This window comes from Hibiscus syriacus, unplaced genomic scaffold (genome assembly GCF_006381635.1).
Source record: "Hibiscus syriacus cultivar Baekdansim isolate YM2019G1 unplaced genomic scaffold, ASM638163v2 tig00116937_pilon, whole genome shotgun sequence".
In the NCBI taxonomy this organism is placed as follows: domain Eukaryota; kingdom Viridiplantae; phylum Streptophyta; class Magnoliopsida; order Malvales; family Malvaceae; genus Hibiscus; species Hibiscus syriacus.
The window spans coordinates 337317-353373 of NW_024063475.1; the positions used below are offsets into that span (position 1 = coordinate 337317).

The window sequence follows — 16057 nt, forward strand, 5'->3', positions numbered from 1 at the left end:
GTTGGTTTTCAAAAAATGTAACATCAAAGGAGACATATGTCTTTTTTGTGGAAGGGAGTAACACTTGTAACCCTTCTGACTCGAAGAATAGCCCAAGAACACACACTTTATGGACCTAGGATCTAATTTCCCTGTTGTGGATATGAACAAAGATGTACACCCAACACCCGAGAAAAAGACTTGAGTTTAAATGTTTAAAATGGGGTAAAAGTTGAAACGAACCTTAGTAGGAATTTTGAAATCTAAAGTCTTACTTGGCATTCTATTGAAGAGGTACGTGGCTGTAAGAAGAGCTTCCCCCCAAAGATACTTAGGAGCATTAGTAGCAAACTAAGAGACCTAGTAACCTCTAGAAGATGCCTATTTTTCCTTTCTGCTACCCCGTTTTGTTGAGGTGTGTTGACACAAGACGTAAGGGAACAATGAATTTTTCCTTAAAGAAATACCAAGAGTTTTATTCAAATACTCCCATTGTCACTCTCAAATTTTATTTTTGTCAAATTGGGTTTCAAATTTTTTATAAAAACTTTTAAAAAGAGACTATTTTTCCTTTCTGCTACCCCGTTTTGTTGAGGTGTGTTGACACAAGACGTAAGGTGAACAATGAATTTTTCCTTAAAGAAATACCCAAGAGTTTTATTCAAATCACTCCCATTGTCACTCCTCAGAATTTTTATTTTTGTGTCAAATTGGGTTTCAAATTTTTTATAAAAACTTTTAAAAAGACTCAACCTCATAATTTTCTCTTATTAAGAATACCCATGTTGTCCTAGAGTAATCATCTATAAAAGACACAAACCACTTATACCCAGAAATACTTTTGACAGGAGAAGGGCCCCAAATGTCACTATGGATGATGGAAAAATGTGTTGTTGGTTCGAATTTGGCTACAATATATGGTTTTCTGGTGTGTTTGGCTATTTGAAAAATTTCACAGGAAAACAATGATGGATCTTTATTTATAAATAAGTTCGGTAGCATTTTGGAAAGAGAGTAAAAATTAGGATGACCTAATCTAGAGTGCCATAACATAATTTTATCGTATTGAGATCAGAAAATAAAATTGGTTTCCTAAGAGCATTGGATAATGCATGATTATGAGATGTTTACCTCCAAGGGTGTATAATCCTTTGCCCAGCCTAGCACTGCCAATCACCCTCTCGAGTCTTGTGCCTGAAAAATGCAACCACCAGTACCAAACACAACATTACAACCAGAATATTTAATTAATTTGCTGACTGACAGCAGATTGCATGCAAGTCTAGGAACATAGAGGACATTATGAAGTATTAGATTTTTGTTTAATGTAACATAACCACTCCCTTTGACTGTTGTGAGAGAGCCATCTGCTATTTTGATAGAAACTGGTAAGATGCTTTCATTATATTCCTCCAAGAGATCAATATTTCCTGTCATATAATCTGATGCACCCGAGTCTATTATCCATTGTACCGAGAAAGCATATGGGTTATTCCCATCAATAGCAGTATAAGTCATATTGGTAGGCTTGACTGTCATACTGCTCAAAATCTGTTACAGCTCCTCTATCTGTTTCTTGCTAAAACTGCTTGAGGAATCATCTTGAGAGGGAATATGGGCCTCCTTTTGAAATCTAGACCGTTTGGGCTGCCAGTCGGCTAGTTTTCCATGCAGCTTCCAACATTGGTCTATCATATGGCCTGGTTTCTTACGATGTTCACACCAGAGGTGATTTTGCCTCTGCTGCACTGAAAATCTGAAATGTGAAAAAACAGAATGAGATGGGCTGGTCTGGGAAGTGATTTCGGATACTGAGGGATCCCGATTAGCCATGAAAAAAAATAGAGTTGAACAGGAATTGATTTAAAGAGAAGCGGAAATCGGATTGATCGCTCTAACCTGATACCATGTAGAAAATCAGACTATAGAAAGAAAACAGATTGTATAGTAGAAAACAGACTGTAGGAAACAATCAAGTCTGTTATTTTATTCTTGCATACTTTCAATAGAAACATGTTACATATTTATACAAATTATGCTTCTAAACTAGGAAACTCTAAGTTAGGAAAGATACTAATCCTAGGAGATGTAATCCCTTGAAATAAGAGATTTGAAAACAGAAAATAATTATAGAATCTCTTGACATCTCATTTCTATAATTCCTACACTAATGATCTAAAAATGGTTAGACTAAGTGAATGAACAACATTCAAACAAGATATACACATTAAGACTAAAGAAGAGCATCATATATAACATGAACCTCACTGCTTTACCTCACATATTCATCATTGCAATGTCATTTTATAATGCACATGTGATGCACATAATTCCATATAAAACCAAAAAGTTATCAAGCTCAATACCTTACGTTCATGAATGCCAATGTCACATGAATACTTAAAATACCTTGCACTTACCAAATGCAACACATATTCACATCACCATTTCATATTCAAGATTATTGGCACTTTATTGGGAATACAACATACTCATTGGATAAATGGACTCCATAGAACTTCCATTTTGCTGGGGACTCACCTAGGTACCAAATCCACAATACAGTGAAGCAAGCTCTAACACCCCAACCTTAACCCATAAATTTTAGTGGAGTAAACTCTAACACTCTCCTATTCACTGATCCCGATTTCTCATTAATCAAATATATTACTCTTTCCTAAGAATGTTTTCATATCCAAAGGTCTCGTAAGGAGAAGTTTCCCAACTAATCATAATTATCATAAGTAGTTGTTATTTAATGCATAACATATATCATATCCAAAACATAGTTTTAAATCCCATTGCATTGGTTGTCATGATCAACATCTTTTGGACAACAGTATCACCCTAGTCATCCATGGATAATAAGTATTATCTTGTCTATCACACATATACTAATTCACATAGTTTTTTTTTTAATCTTTATGCATCAAGCCAGTAATATAAATGCACATGTCATCATAGCTTACAATGATCATACAATTTCAATGCATCATATTTCATCATAAACATTAAATAAGAAGAGATCACTTAATTTAGAATCTTAGAATATGAGTAACACCTACACTACGCCCTCTTTCAAAATCAATTAAGCACATCAAGAAAAAATGTGCAACCACTCACCTCAATGAAAATGATGCACAAATCACAACGATTCAATACCGAAAACACTGCCAAACGAATACCCAATACAATAACACTTTAATCACTAAATCAACTATACTTAAAAGCATTAATCAACAATGGTAAAAAATTATTAGAATCAATCTTAAATGAAATTTAGAACATATCTAAACCGTCACAAGCAACAAATCAAGGAACTTTTGAAATTTTGGAAAATCAAGCTACATTGATTTATTTGACTTGAAAACCTTCATTCACTTTAATCCAACTTGTAAATCTGATTCCAATAGGAAAATAGCTCTTAAAAATCACAAAGATTAATTAAAAATAATCAAGAACCATTATAGAAATAGGAGCTAAAGGAGAACTCTGAAAATCAACTTGAATTTCCCAAATCCTTTACAACGCAATGCATGTCATCAAGATCATTAAAATGGATCGTCATATCATTAAAGCATGATATATATATAAAAAAAAAAGAACAATCAATATCAAGAGAAATGTGGTTACCTTAAAGAGGTAGGGATAAATAATGAAAGGTAAGAATGTTCTTAATTCGATTAAGGGAAAGTGGTAGGGAAAAATAACGAAGGGGTAAGTAGAAGTCCAAATACATGAAATGAAAAAAAAACCCTTAAAGAGGTAAGTTTACTAAAATACCCCTTTAATGAGTAAAATTATGAAAATATTCCCATAAACTTAAAATGATAAAAAAAATGAGGGTAAATGATGAGATGCATAAGATATCTTTAGGGTCTCTTAATAGGTTATGAGAACCGTATGTGTCAAGAATGATGAAACTTAAAGGCTAAAATGTTTAGAATACCTAAATGCAAAGCGACTAAAACGCCTAAGTGTAAAGGGTAAGAATGCCCTTATATGAATGAAAGAATAGTAAACTCCTCACAACTTGAATATATTCATAAATGAATGATGAATATCATTAAATATCATAAGCTACTAAAAGGCTAATATATCCTTGTATAATGTTCTAAGAGAGAAACAAACTATGATTATGATTAAGTTACATAAAGAATTGTAAGGAAATACTTATGCCTTATGTGCACTTTATGGATGTGTATAATCACATGTGGTGGTAGATTATTCGAATATTGTGATTGCGTAGCACTTATGTTTATATTGGTAGAATGATATATGATTGCTCAGTGACATTGGGTGCCACCTTAGCTAATGATACCTAAATTTAATGACACCAGGTACCATATTCATTGCTTACCTGATTGCTAGGTGACACCAAGTGTTGTCGTTGTTTGTCCTTGCAATATGAATGATCTAATGCAAGATGACACCAGTTGATATTAATTGTTATATGATGTTAGGTGAAACCAAAAACCCATTGATAAATATTATGAGTACGTGTGATTAAGTTCTAGAAAGAAGTACTAGATTAAGAATAATGGTATTAAGTTCTGGTTCATAAATGAATGTTGATAAACATGTCGTGTCTATGGATTATAAAACATGTATAGACTCATTGCTCACTATTTATATTATTATCATGTTTATGTTTATGAATTACATGAAGTATAGTAAATAGAAGTGTGTCATTGACTTGTAAAGCTCAACGTTTAGATGTTTCTATTCACATGTTAGTAGATCAAGCCTGAGGAGCATCTTCATCAAAGGAATTCCAACATTCTCGTATCAAAGTTGCTTTTTCAATTAACAAAACGATCATTGATTAATTCTAATAGTGGGAAGGCTTCATTTGACTAGAAGATTAGCATAATTTATTTTAAGTTTATATGACGGTTAATAATGTAATATCGAAAAGTATTAGTTTTTAGTTCTATTCTACCACTGTCTTCTTTCATTTTTTTCTTTTGTTGTTAGATGGTACCTTCAGTCGAAATCATATTAAACTACTATTCTTCTTCTTCTCTTTCTTTTCTTTGGTTCAAAATCTTTGAAAAACCTTTAGTCTCTTCAAATCCCAAGTAAATCCTAACCGAAACTAAAATTTAAAACTTAAACTATCACTAACAAAAGTCAGATCAACTCAACTAAAACTATGTTAATCTTCTAACTAAACGAATCCTTCATGTTGTTGGATTGATCTAAATCGTTCCATTCATTAAAAAATTAGCCTTAATAGTGGTTGAAAACTTGAAACTTAAGTTTTCTTAAGAAGAAAACTTTATCGTGCCATGTTGCATTTTTAACAACAACAAACAATACAATAATGATCATAATGAAATGAATTAAAAGTTTAGTAACTATAATAAAAGTTTAAAGGTTTGATGACCTAAATGATAGAAAACTAAAAGTCTAGTGACCACCAGTATAGTTTACTTCTAAATAGTTTTGTTCGCAGAAGAAAATTGACAGTCCACTTTTGTTTTTATTCTTGTGACTTATTACTCTAGAACTCTAGAATCGTAGAAGGAATTGAGATTCTGAACTCCAAGCTGAAGCTCAAGGAATAGAGATCTGAATTTTCAAGGCTTCTCTGAAGAGAAAAAGAAGCTAAAGTAAGAGGCGGGCAGGGCACCGACAGATGAAATGGGAGGTTACGCTCTAGGCTCGGCGTTCGATTCGAAATCAGGGCAGATGATAATGGTGGCATTACTTTTAATGCTTGGATCTTTCTTCGTTGGCAACCTTTTCGGCAACAATGCTCCCATTTACATCTCTCAAGTTTCTGAAACATCTTCCTCACTCGCATCTTCATCTTCGTCTTCCCCAGGTACCTTTCGATCTTACTATTAGCTCAGCATTCTCTTGAAACGGTCCATGCCCACTTCCAATTCAATGCCTCGTACAAAGCAATTACCTTTAGTATTAATTGTTTTGTGCCATTTGGTGGTTTTGTTTTTCTTTATTGCTAGCTTAAACTGAAAGGAAGTATGCTGTTTTTTTAAATGATATACTGGATGGCCGATATAGAAAAAGTTGAAGCTCAAGGAAAAAAGACAATATTTTCATAGTTAAGTTGTAGGGTCTGTTTTGTGGGTGAAGTCACATAAGATGGTAATTTCTTTGGAAGGATTGTTTACTTTTGTGTTTTTTCTCCTCTAAATTTAGAATCCATAATGTGGATTGAAGTTTAATAGGCTTGAATGTTGATGTGAAAACTCTTGCTACATTGGCTTGCTTTTTGATTCGTTCAATTTGCATTACGAGATGATGATGACCTTTGTTCACTAAAATCCATTGGATTGTTTATAGGCATGCCCATGTGTATCAAACTGTTATTAATGATCCAAACAGTAGGTCTAACCAAAGTGTCACTTTGAAACTTATAGGTATAGTTCAGTATGTAAATTGGCTTTTCCCCTTATAAAGGAGAATGGAGATAATTAAGGCTAAAATGTCACAAAGAAAACTAGTCAAGCTCAAACTATTTGCTAATCCACATGGTGTAGAGCATTAGGTTACCATTTGAATTTCAACATATTTACTGATATGCTACTGTAATTTCTGGTGTCAATTAAAACCAATGTATGCTATGTTTGTATCATCCTATGCCTCATGTTTAAAACAGGAACATGTGTAAGGTTTTGTTTATTAAGTGGAAATATAGGATTCAGTGATTTACCTCATTCTTCATGTTAAATTGTTAATAGCATACAAGGTTTATCTATGTTTTTTAAAATTTTAAACCTTTCTCGGCAATGACATGGGTTTCTCTTTCTACATTTGCAGCTATATCTACATTTATTAACAAAGTTTCTCTTACTTATCGAGAATCACCACTTGTAGTCCCCAGCAAATGGGATGAATATATGTCCATTGAAGTTTAATGAGTATATCCCTTGTCATGACATCCCTTATGTGAAGCAATTGACTCGAAACTTGAATCTTTCCAAAAGCGAAGAGCTAGAGAGACACTGCCTCCACTTGAAAAGCGTTTATTTTGTTTGGTGCCGCCACCAGAAGATTATAAATTCCCATAAAGTGGCCAGTGAGCAGGGATTATGTTTGGCGAGCAATGTGAATCATACATCTAGCTGAAGTTAAGGGAGGACAAAACTGGGTGCATGAGAGAAATCGCTGTGGTGGTTTCCAGGTGGTGGCACTCATTTCAAGCATGGCGCAGCTGAATACATTCAAAGGTATGGACATTGATATTATTTCATAAATAGTCTACATATTTCTTGCAATTGCCTTGAGATAGGTAGGCTTTATCTTAACAAATTTGGTATTACTTGTCAAATTATTTTAACCTATTATAAAAAGTAGAAACTATTTAGTGTAGCATTGGGGAAGTTTTGGATGGACTTCCATCGTGCTAGTCTTCTTTTATGGTACAATAGCCTACAAAGTGATTCTCATGTAAAAAGTGGGAAGTCTGATCGTATGTAAGAAAAAGTATTCAAAAAATTGTTCTAGTGAAATGGGAAGAAGATAGATGTGAATTGCAATTGATTTAAACATATGATGAAATAATTAGATCAATAGTTTCTCCCAACTCTCAGTTCTCAGATTGTGGCTCTGTATTTGGGTCTCTAGTAACTAGTTATCCCCTTCTTGTTGTTCTTATTTGTTACATATCACTGACCCTTGGACGGGCCACAGGGGCAGGTTTTGAACCTTGGACCTTATCACTTTGGTAGCAGTCATTCTATCAAGCTTTGGTTGTTTATCCTATTCAGTGTTGACTACGTTGGAGAATCATGTAAATTTTGGTTAGGTCCATCAAATAGGTCCATCAAACATCACTTTTATATGGTTTCTGCTGGTGACTTTGTCAATGCAAAAAACACTTTAAATGTCTCTCTTGGGGAAATCTGCAAATACTATGGTTAGAGTCTCTGCTTGTTTCCTTTCTTAGTCTGTCAGAATTACAAGATAATTATTACTGATTTGTGTATGTATGAATGTTCTTGCCTTTGAATCATTCTGGTCGCTAGTGATATGTGTCATTAGGATATATTGACTGCTTAGTCTGCTTAGTTTTTTCTAGAGAAAAGGGATTTGTGTAGCTAAGCTCATTCAGATTGAGGTTAAGACGAGGTTGATTTTTCACCAATGTCTGGACACCAAATAATATTCTTAGTGGCCCTGAAGGAATTGAATTGTCTATTTACCCCTTGACTCATTAACTGACTTTTCCCTTAGGCCTGGGTGAAAATTGAGGGTGTTGTGTTGTACTGTTAACGAGTGGATTTCATGTAGGAATTATATAATCTAGTTTATCCATATTTATTGTCCATGCTTTAGGATTTGAACTAAATTTGACAATTTCTTTTAACATGTTCGTAAGAACTTTTTTTAGTTCCATGAGATATTATTGATTATTTTTTAACAATATTCCTGCTTCTTGTTGGAAATCCAGGCTAGGAAATATGGCAACTGACAAAACAGGTGACCTGCGTTCAGCAGGGGTAGTTCAAGTTCTCGATGTTGGATGTGGAGTGGCCAGCTTCTCTGCTTATCTTCTCCCCTTGGGTACAAACAATGTCCCTTGCACCCAAAGTTGGTCATGAAAATCAGATTCAGTTTGCTTTAGAGCGAGGAATTGGTGCAATGATCTCTGCTATATCCACAAAACAGTTGCCATATCCAAGTAACTCTTTTGAGATGGTTCACTGTTCTAGATGTCGTATTGATTGGCATGAGAATGGTACCCTTCTGCTCTCTACTTCACACTTCATATTCAAGGATAACAATCACTATATAGAAATAAGGTCATTTCCCTGTTGGTAGTCACTCATGTAATCAACAGGGAGTAGTACCATCTGCATCTGATTAGATAGTTTGGGGAAGGTTCTTTATCATGCACTTAGCAAGTTCCTCTTCAAATCTATATATAAATCTCCACCTATGGATCTAATATTTCCCAGTCACGTAATGTCTGTAGTTTTCTTCCTTTAGTTTAGATTATTGTTACTTTTTCTTCCTCTAAATTGAACAAAAATACTAAAGACTCGAGCACTCTGTCCAGAACTCAAGTGGTTTAAAAAGGTAACTAATTTAAGTCTGAAAAGGACTTCAATCTAACTTGACCACACTGAGTTTCACTGCTTAAAGTTGGTGGCCGGGAAGCTATCCTACGAGGTGCAACATTTCATGTGGATAACTTTATTCATGAGTCCTATATTTTCTAAAGTTGTAGTCAATTCATGATTTGCAGGCATTCTAGTTTCTTTTATGTCAGTGTATGTTTGGTAGATTACTATTGGGATAAAATGAAAAGCACTCAAATATATGCTCCTAAATTGTTTCTATGAGAGTGCCATGTTGGGAAAAGAATTTCCTGTAGTTAAATTACGAATTATAGTACTCTGATGTCTTCCAGTCCATAAATTTTTTATGCATTGATATCATGAGATTAAGACAATCATGCTGGATGCAGCCCCTCTCACTCACCACCCTCCTTACTCTCTCTATCCTTTTTATTGCTTTAATGGTTCTTCTCCCTTTTTGTTATAGCAATGTAAAAATGGTGCAAGTCACACCAAGGATATAGGGGTCCTATAGCCTAGGCAAAAGGCGCTGTTGTAAGGCGCGCACCTTATTGAAGTGAGGCGCACTTTTTAAAATTAAAGTTATACGTACTAATCTGCATATATAACTTATTAAAATAGACCATTAAACCATAAAAATTACTGGTGGAGGATAAATCAGATCTCTTGGAAACCTCATCCCACTTGGTCTTCTCTTTAACTGTACTCCATATTAATGAAAAAAAATGAAAGGTGAAAGATAAAGAAGAGAAAGTAGTCTGCCTTGTGTGAATGAAAAACATTGGTGGAAAAAAGTGGAAAAATTAATTATTGATAAAAGTGAGAGAGAAGATGAACGGTGAGAGAGACAAAATTTATTGGAAAATAAGGAAAAAGAGAGAGAGAGAGAGCAGATCTGGAAAAGCTTGTCTTCAACGCTAGAGTTTGAAGATGAAGAAAATATCATTTCCTTTTATTACCCTTCTTTTTTGGACTCTTGCTATGCTAGGGACTGTTTGTGTGGCCCACATTAGTATGCTAAAGATAATAAATGAAAAACAGAAAGACAAAAGGAAAAAAAATTAAAGTAAGCGCTGAAAGGCTGCGCCTTACATGCCTCAGGTGCCTTTTGAGCGCCTTTAAACTCCTTATTAAAATCGCCTCGCCCAGACTTAATTAAGCGTTTTAGACTCATAGCCTTGCGCCTCAAACGTGCCTTTTTAAACACTGTGTTATAGGTGGTAATATGTTATTAAAATGAATAAATATAGTTTCTGTAATCTGATCTTGGCTTCATGGTTCAATTACTTTTGTTTTTTTTTGTCCAAATTGGCACCTGAACTTTTCTACAAGTTCCAATTTGTACCTAAACTTTTTTTTTCAAATTGGAACCTGAACTCGGCTTTTATCACCCATTCTGTACTTGAACTTCCTTTTGTCACACATTTTGACGTGTTCAACTGATGACGGAGAAGCCAAGTATAGGTATCAATTTGTAAAAAAAAAATACAAGTACCAATTTGAACCTTTTAGAGAAGTTTGGGTATCAATTTGGACCTAGAAAAACCAATTTGAACATTGAAGCCAAGGTCAGGTACCAAAAAGCATATTAACCCTATTAAAATATATGCTTTGAACTATAAAGGTGTTTAACACTCTAGGTTTCAGATATCACATTGTTAGCTTTTTTCTGTCCATTATTATATTCTGATTTGAGTTTCTAATTTCAATTTGTATCATATTGCTTCCTTAGGTGGTATTTTACTCAAGGAAGTTAGTCGTCTCTTGCGGCCTAAAGGATATTTTGTCTATTCAGCACCACCTGCTTATAGAAGGATAAAGATTATCCGGTAATTTGGAACAAGTTGGTTGATCTGACTACAGCAATGTGCTGGAAACTGGTTTCTCGAAAGGTTCAGACTGCCATCTGGATCAAAGATGAAAATCCGTCATGCCTTCAGCATAATGCAGAGTTGAAACTCATTGATATTGTGATGCTGTGGATGAGACTAAACCATCATGGGAGACTCCTCTAATGAATTGTATACAACTAGCAGATGCAACTACTCAGAAGCTCCCTCCTAGCCTGAGCGTCTGTCAGTTTATTTCGGATAGCCTCAGTAGAATCGTAAGTTCAGCTTGCATTTGTCTAAAATTAAGATACATTCTGTCTAAAATCTAAATTTAATATATTACAGCTTATATAGTTCAGAACTTTATTAAACCAATGGTCAAACATTTAGGAAAGAAGTGCTTAATAGTTAAACTTTATATACCATGCATAATTATTGAACTTAAAATTTATGAACCCTGACTATACTCTTTCATATATGATACAGGCATCAGTAGAGAAGAATTTAGCTCGGATTCCAATTTCTGCAAGACCAAGTTCACTATTACTGGAAGCTGATGATGTTAGCAAGAAGATATACGGAACGTGATGGACTTGAATGCCTTTTGTGGTGGTTTTGCTGCCTCTTTGAATGAATATCTGTTTGGGTAATGAATGTAGTCCCTTCAAGCATGCAAAATACCTTATCTGCAATTTATGACAGGGTCTAATTGGTGCTTTTCATGATTGGTAGAAAGATTTTATATCATTTCTCACTCCATTGCTAATATCCATAGGAATTATAGTTCATGTTGGTTACTTTAGATCTTATTCGTAACTGCCGATACACATGATTTTTCAGGTGTGAACCATTTTCAACATATCCACGCACGTATGATCTATTGCATGCCAATCATCTTTTCTCGCAATATAAAAATAATGGAAAAGGTTGCCTGCTTGAGGATATCATGCTTGAGATGGACCGTGTTTTAAGACCTCAGGTACTTGCTCTCATTAAGATGGTAACATGATATTTCACTCTGTTGTTCTGATTTTGAATAATTCATTTACAAGTCCATGAGTTAGTATCATTAGCATCCAACATTGAAGTATGATCTATATTTTTCTGAAAGTATTTCTGTTTTAAGCGCCTAAATCTTTGGAAATTATTGAAATTGTTATGAAATTTTGATCTATTTCAATTAATGCTGCCATGTACATTGTTGAACCTCTACATGTTTGGCATTAGACAGTTTGAATGAATGTTATGGATACAGGGCATGAGAAGATTATCCATAGATTAGGGACCAATTAAATGTTTCTTTTATGTGCTATTTGTAGTGAACATTGATGTTATATGTGTTTTGGCTATTTAAATCAGCTAGTATCATTCTTACCGAGTATTTGGTCAGGTAGTTGGGTAGTGGTATCTTTTTATTTAGTTGCTAGTAGCTTCCAATTAGTAAGATGCCGTGCATTGAATTTAGATTTGATATTCAAATACAGATGCTTCCGCTTGTGGCTCTCGTCTTTTCAGTATTTACTTTGTTTCTTATATTTATATCTCACCGGAGTTCCTCAATTTCAGCCTTTTCTGTCTGATATTTGTCTATTCTCTGTTTCATTCTCTTTTTCCTTCCTTTTATTCACCCTCAGCTACATATCCGAGCTAGTCAGGTTGATGAGGCCCAAAGTAAATATTTATGCATCTTTTTTTGCTTGTGTTCCATTGTAACACCCCAACCCGTACCCGACTCGAATACGAGTCCGATGTGTCACTTTGACTTTTCAAACTTTGACTCTTAAAGAAAAACCCTGGGAATTTAAAACTTTGTTTAAAACAAAGTACGTTAATTTACATAAAAGATACCACAAAATACAAACTCAATCAGAGTGCTCATAATTAACGACTTATTACATGCCAACACTCTATACACAACAAAATACCTAATTTGTCGATTACTTCTGATCTGATCTTCTAGTAATAATATTGTCCTTGCTATTTCTATTCTTGCTCTTCTCGTTTCTTGGTACCTACGTGTAAATCACTTACACGTTAAGTCATAGACTTAGTGAGGCAATAAATAAACATGTAACAGTAGATTCATGAATATGCATTTTTACCATTTGATCATGATATTTCAATATGCATGTATATTTCATATGACATATATAACAAGCATGCACACATGAAACTTACCTTTTTGCATCACTTTCACTTAATTTATATTTCAATTGCCCATGTATATTGTTGTTGAGAACAAAGGTATGTGAGTACATTGAGGTTGTGCACTAATGCTGTCACCACAGCTCGTATAAATTCCCTCATGGGCACCGAACATTTGTTCAGTATTCGTCCCGAAGGACTGTTATATATGTCACATAGGACCACTACGTCCCGAAGGACTACAATACCCTCGACTCCTGGCATGCCAACTATACCTATAGCTCTCGTATCATATACTATGGGCCTTTACGATGAATACATTTCTCATCACTTGTTCTTTCTTTTCACATACCACATGTATGTGTAACCATGTATTTCATATCATATCACATAGCTTATCTCATTTCACATTGGTCATGTCTCATAGCATATATCACATATGCATAATCATATATCATATCATATATCTTATGTTTATGCTCTTATGTCTATGCATCATAAATACATAATAACCTATACCATTTCATGTATTCATGCACATATAAGAATCACAAATCAAATACATTTTAGGAGTCACTTCTACCATAGTAACTCCATCACTAGCTCATCGCAAGCCAATGTTCGTCAATAATATAAGTACAATTAAAATTGCACTCACCTTAGCTTTGTTTGCTTTGATTCATTCCGGAACTTGTTTAGACTCAATATCTACATAAATATAACATTTCAAAACAACTATCAGAAGCCTAAACCTTAAACTTGATGTTAACAACTTAAACCAAATTAAAGAATTAAATTCATTTTCATTTAGGGGGGAATCGATACCCCCCAGGGGAATCGATACCCCCTGAACATACTGGAATTTTTTGTTCAATAGGGGGAATCGATTCCCATTCATAGGGTATCGGTTCCCTCTACCTAGAAATTGTTTTTTAAGCCCGAAAATAATTAATTCTTCATTCAATTCTTCTATTTTAAACCCCTACCATGTCATTAAACTCAACTACCATTACTTAAATCAACTTATATCCATGAAAATCATCTATAACTTCAAAATCATATCCTTCATATGTAATTCAAGAATCATACTCAAATTTCAATATGTTCTAAATACAATTCTAACACTTCATATTCCTTAATTAACATAATGACAAGTCAAATTTAACTTCAAATTCAACTTATCAACTCTTTTCCATAATTTCATATAAAATCCTGTTTCCTTTAATCTTTTATAACTTCTTCATCTTTTGATCATAAGACAACTTAAGCTTTCCTTAAGTTTAGTTATCATCTAATGATCAAAACCTAACCTTTAATTCAACAAATAACCAACAAATCAGAAAACCCTTACCTTTGTTGTGGCTCTCTCGTATGAAGGAAGAAGAAGAAGAATTCTCTGGATATTACTTCCTTCTTCTTATCCTTTTACCCCGTATATATCCCCAACATATCACATTTTAATTCATTTAATGGTTAAATGACTATTTTGCCCTTTAATTCCTTTAATAATTACTAATAACTTTTAGGAAATATTTTCGAACAAATCATTGGACTATACAAATATCCTACTTAAATCACCAAACTCTGAAGTTTTACGATTTAGTCATTAACCCGTATTTTGGGATGTTACATCCATGTTCCGGTTATTATATCTAACGCAGGTGGATAGAGACTGACATCTAACATCATCTTTGTTTGGCTGGTTACTTAGTCTATAAGCCAAGTTGCTAATTGTGGTTTTAACTCATACATTTTTGTCTCAGGGAATTGTTATGATTAGAGATGAGGATTCTATTACATCAAGAATTCAAGATCTTGCTCCAAAATTCCTTTGGGAGTTAGAGTCACATATTCTGGAGAACAAGGAGAAGCAAAGAGAGACTGTGCTAATTTGCAGAAAAACGTTCTGGGCAATTCTTTAAGACACGTTCCTACAAGTGCTAATGCATCAGCTGTATGTATTTCCAACCCTCTATAAGCGTTGTTACTTATTTAACCATGAATTTAGGTTCTTATTTTTTGCTCCTTTTTTTCACACCTGTACTCTATATTGTTAACCTTATTACTGGATAAAGAGATGATATGTATGAATGATTTATTCATTGCACCATCCTAACCTCTTGCTTCTTGCATTAAATTTCTTGTTGAAGATGGATCCTGGGGATCATTGTTAGGCAGATTAATAAAATCTGAGGCCTCCCCTCCAAATTCAAGTGCTTTTTTGTCAGCTACAATGGTCTTGATCTGTAGTATTTTTTATGCTCAAAGGTATGGGCGTAGGAATCTGAAAATTCGTTGTGGTTTGTGCACTCGATTCTTAGTATTTTTTAATTTGCTCATATTCTTGTTGAACCAGATTGAACGCATCATGCTTAAAGAGGAGTCATGAATCCCATACTAGTTGTGGGATAGAGTTGGTTTTGTGATAAAGTGTTAACACCACATTTTGTGATAAAACCATGAGGCCCAATAGGTCGAAGTGCATAATACCCTGTAGGTTTGCAACTTTGCATGAGGTACTTAGCTATGTGCCACGGAAAACAATGGATCCCATTGGAGTGGAACTAAGATGTTATGGTCCTACGAAGGAGCTGTGAATTGGTCTTGGAATTTAAGTGTTTTTATACATCTTTTTAACCTATAAGGTGTTTCCTTTGACAACCGTGAGCCTAATTGGTTTAAGCCGATAATAATATCACACACAGGAATGGTGATCGTCCCTAAAAATTTTAAATTCTCATATATTTTAAATTTTTCTTTATTTTTTTATTAATAAATTGTTTTCGGCCTTAAAACTTTATAAGTTTATTCCTAACTGAAAATTTTATATATATATATTCTAAATATCAAATTAACCGTTAAAAGTGAATTATAAAAAGAGAAAATAACTTCAGTGACAAAAAATGCCTTATAATATACAATTTTAACCAATTTTTTTTGGATTTGCCAAAATGACCAACTAAATCGCAATGCGATCGATAATTCGCAACGCGATCTCCGGTATCGCAAATCAGTTTCCAGATTCGCATTGCGATTTTCCAAATTCGC

At 34.0% G+C, this 16057-nt stretch overlaps 1 pseudogene; it reads left to right on the forward strand.

The window, feature by feature from the left end:
* The window catches only part of LOC120188022, a 29718-nt pseudogene extending 14599 nt beyond the window's left edge, over positions 1-15119 (forward strand).
* Positions 15120-16057: the final 938 nt, after the last annotated feature.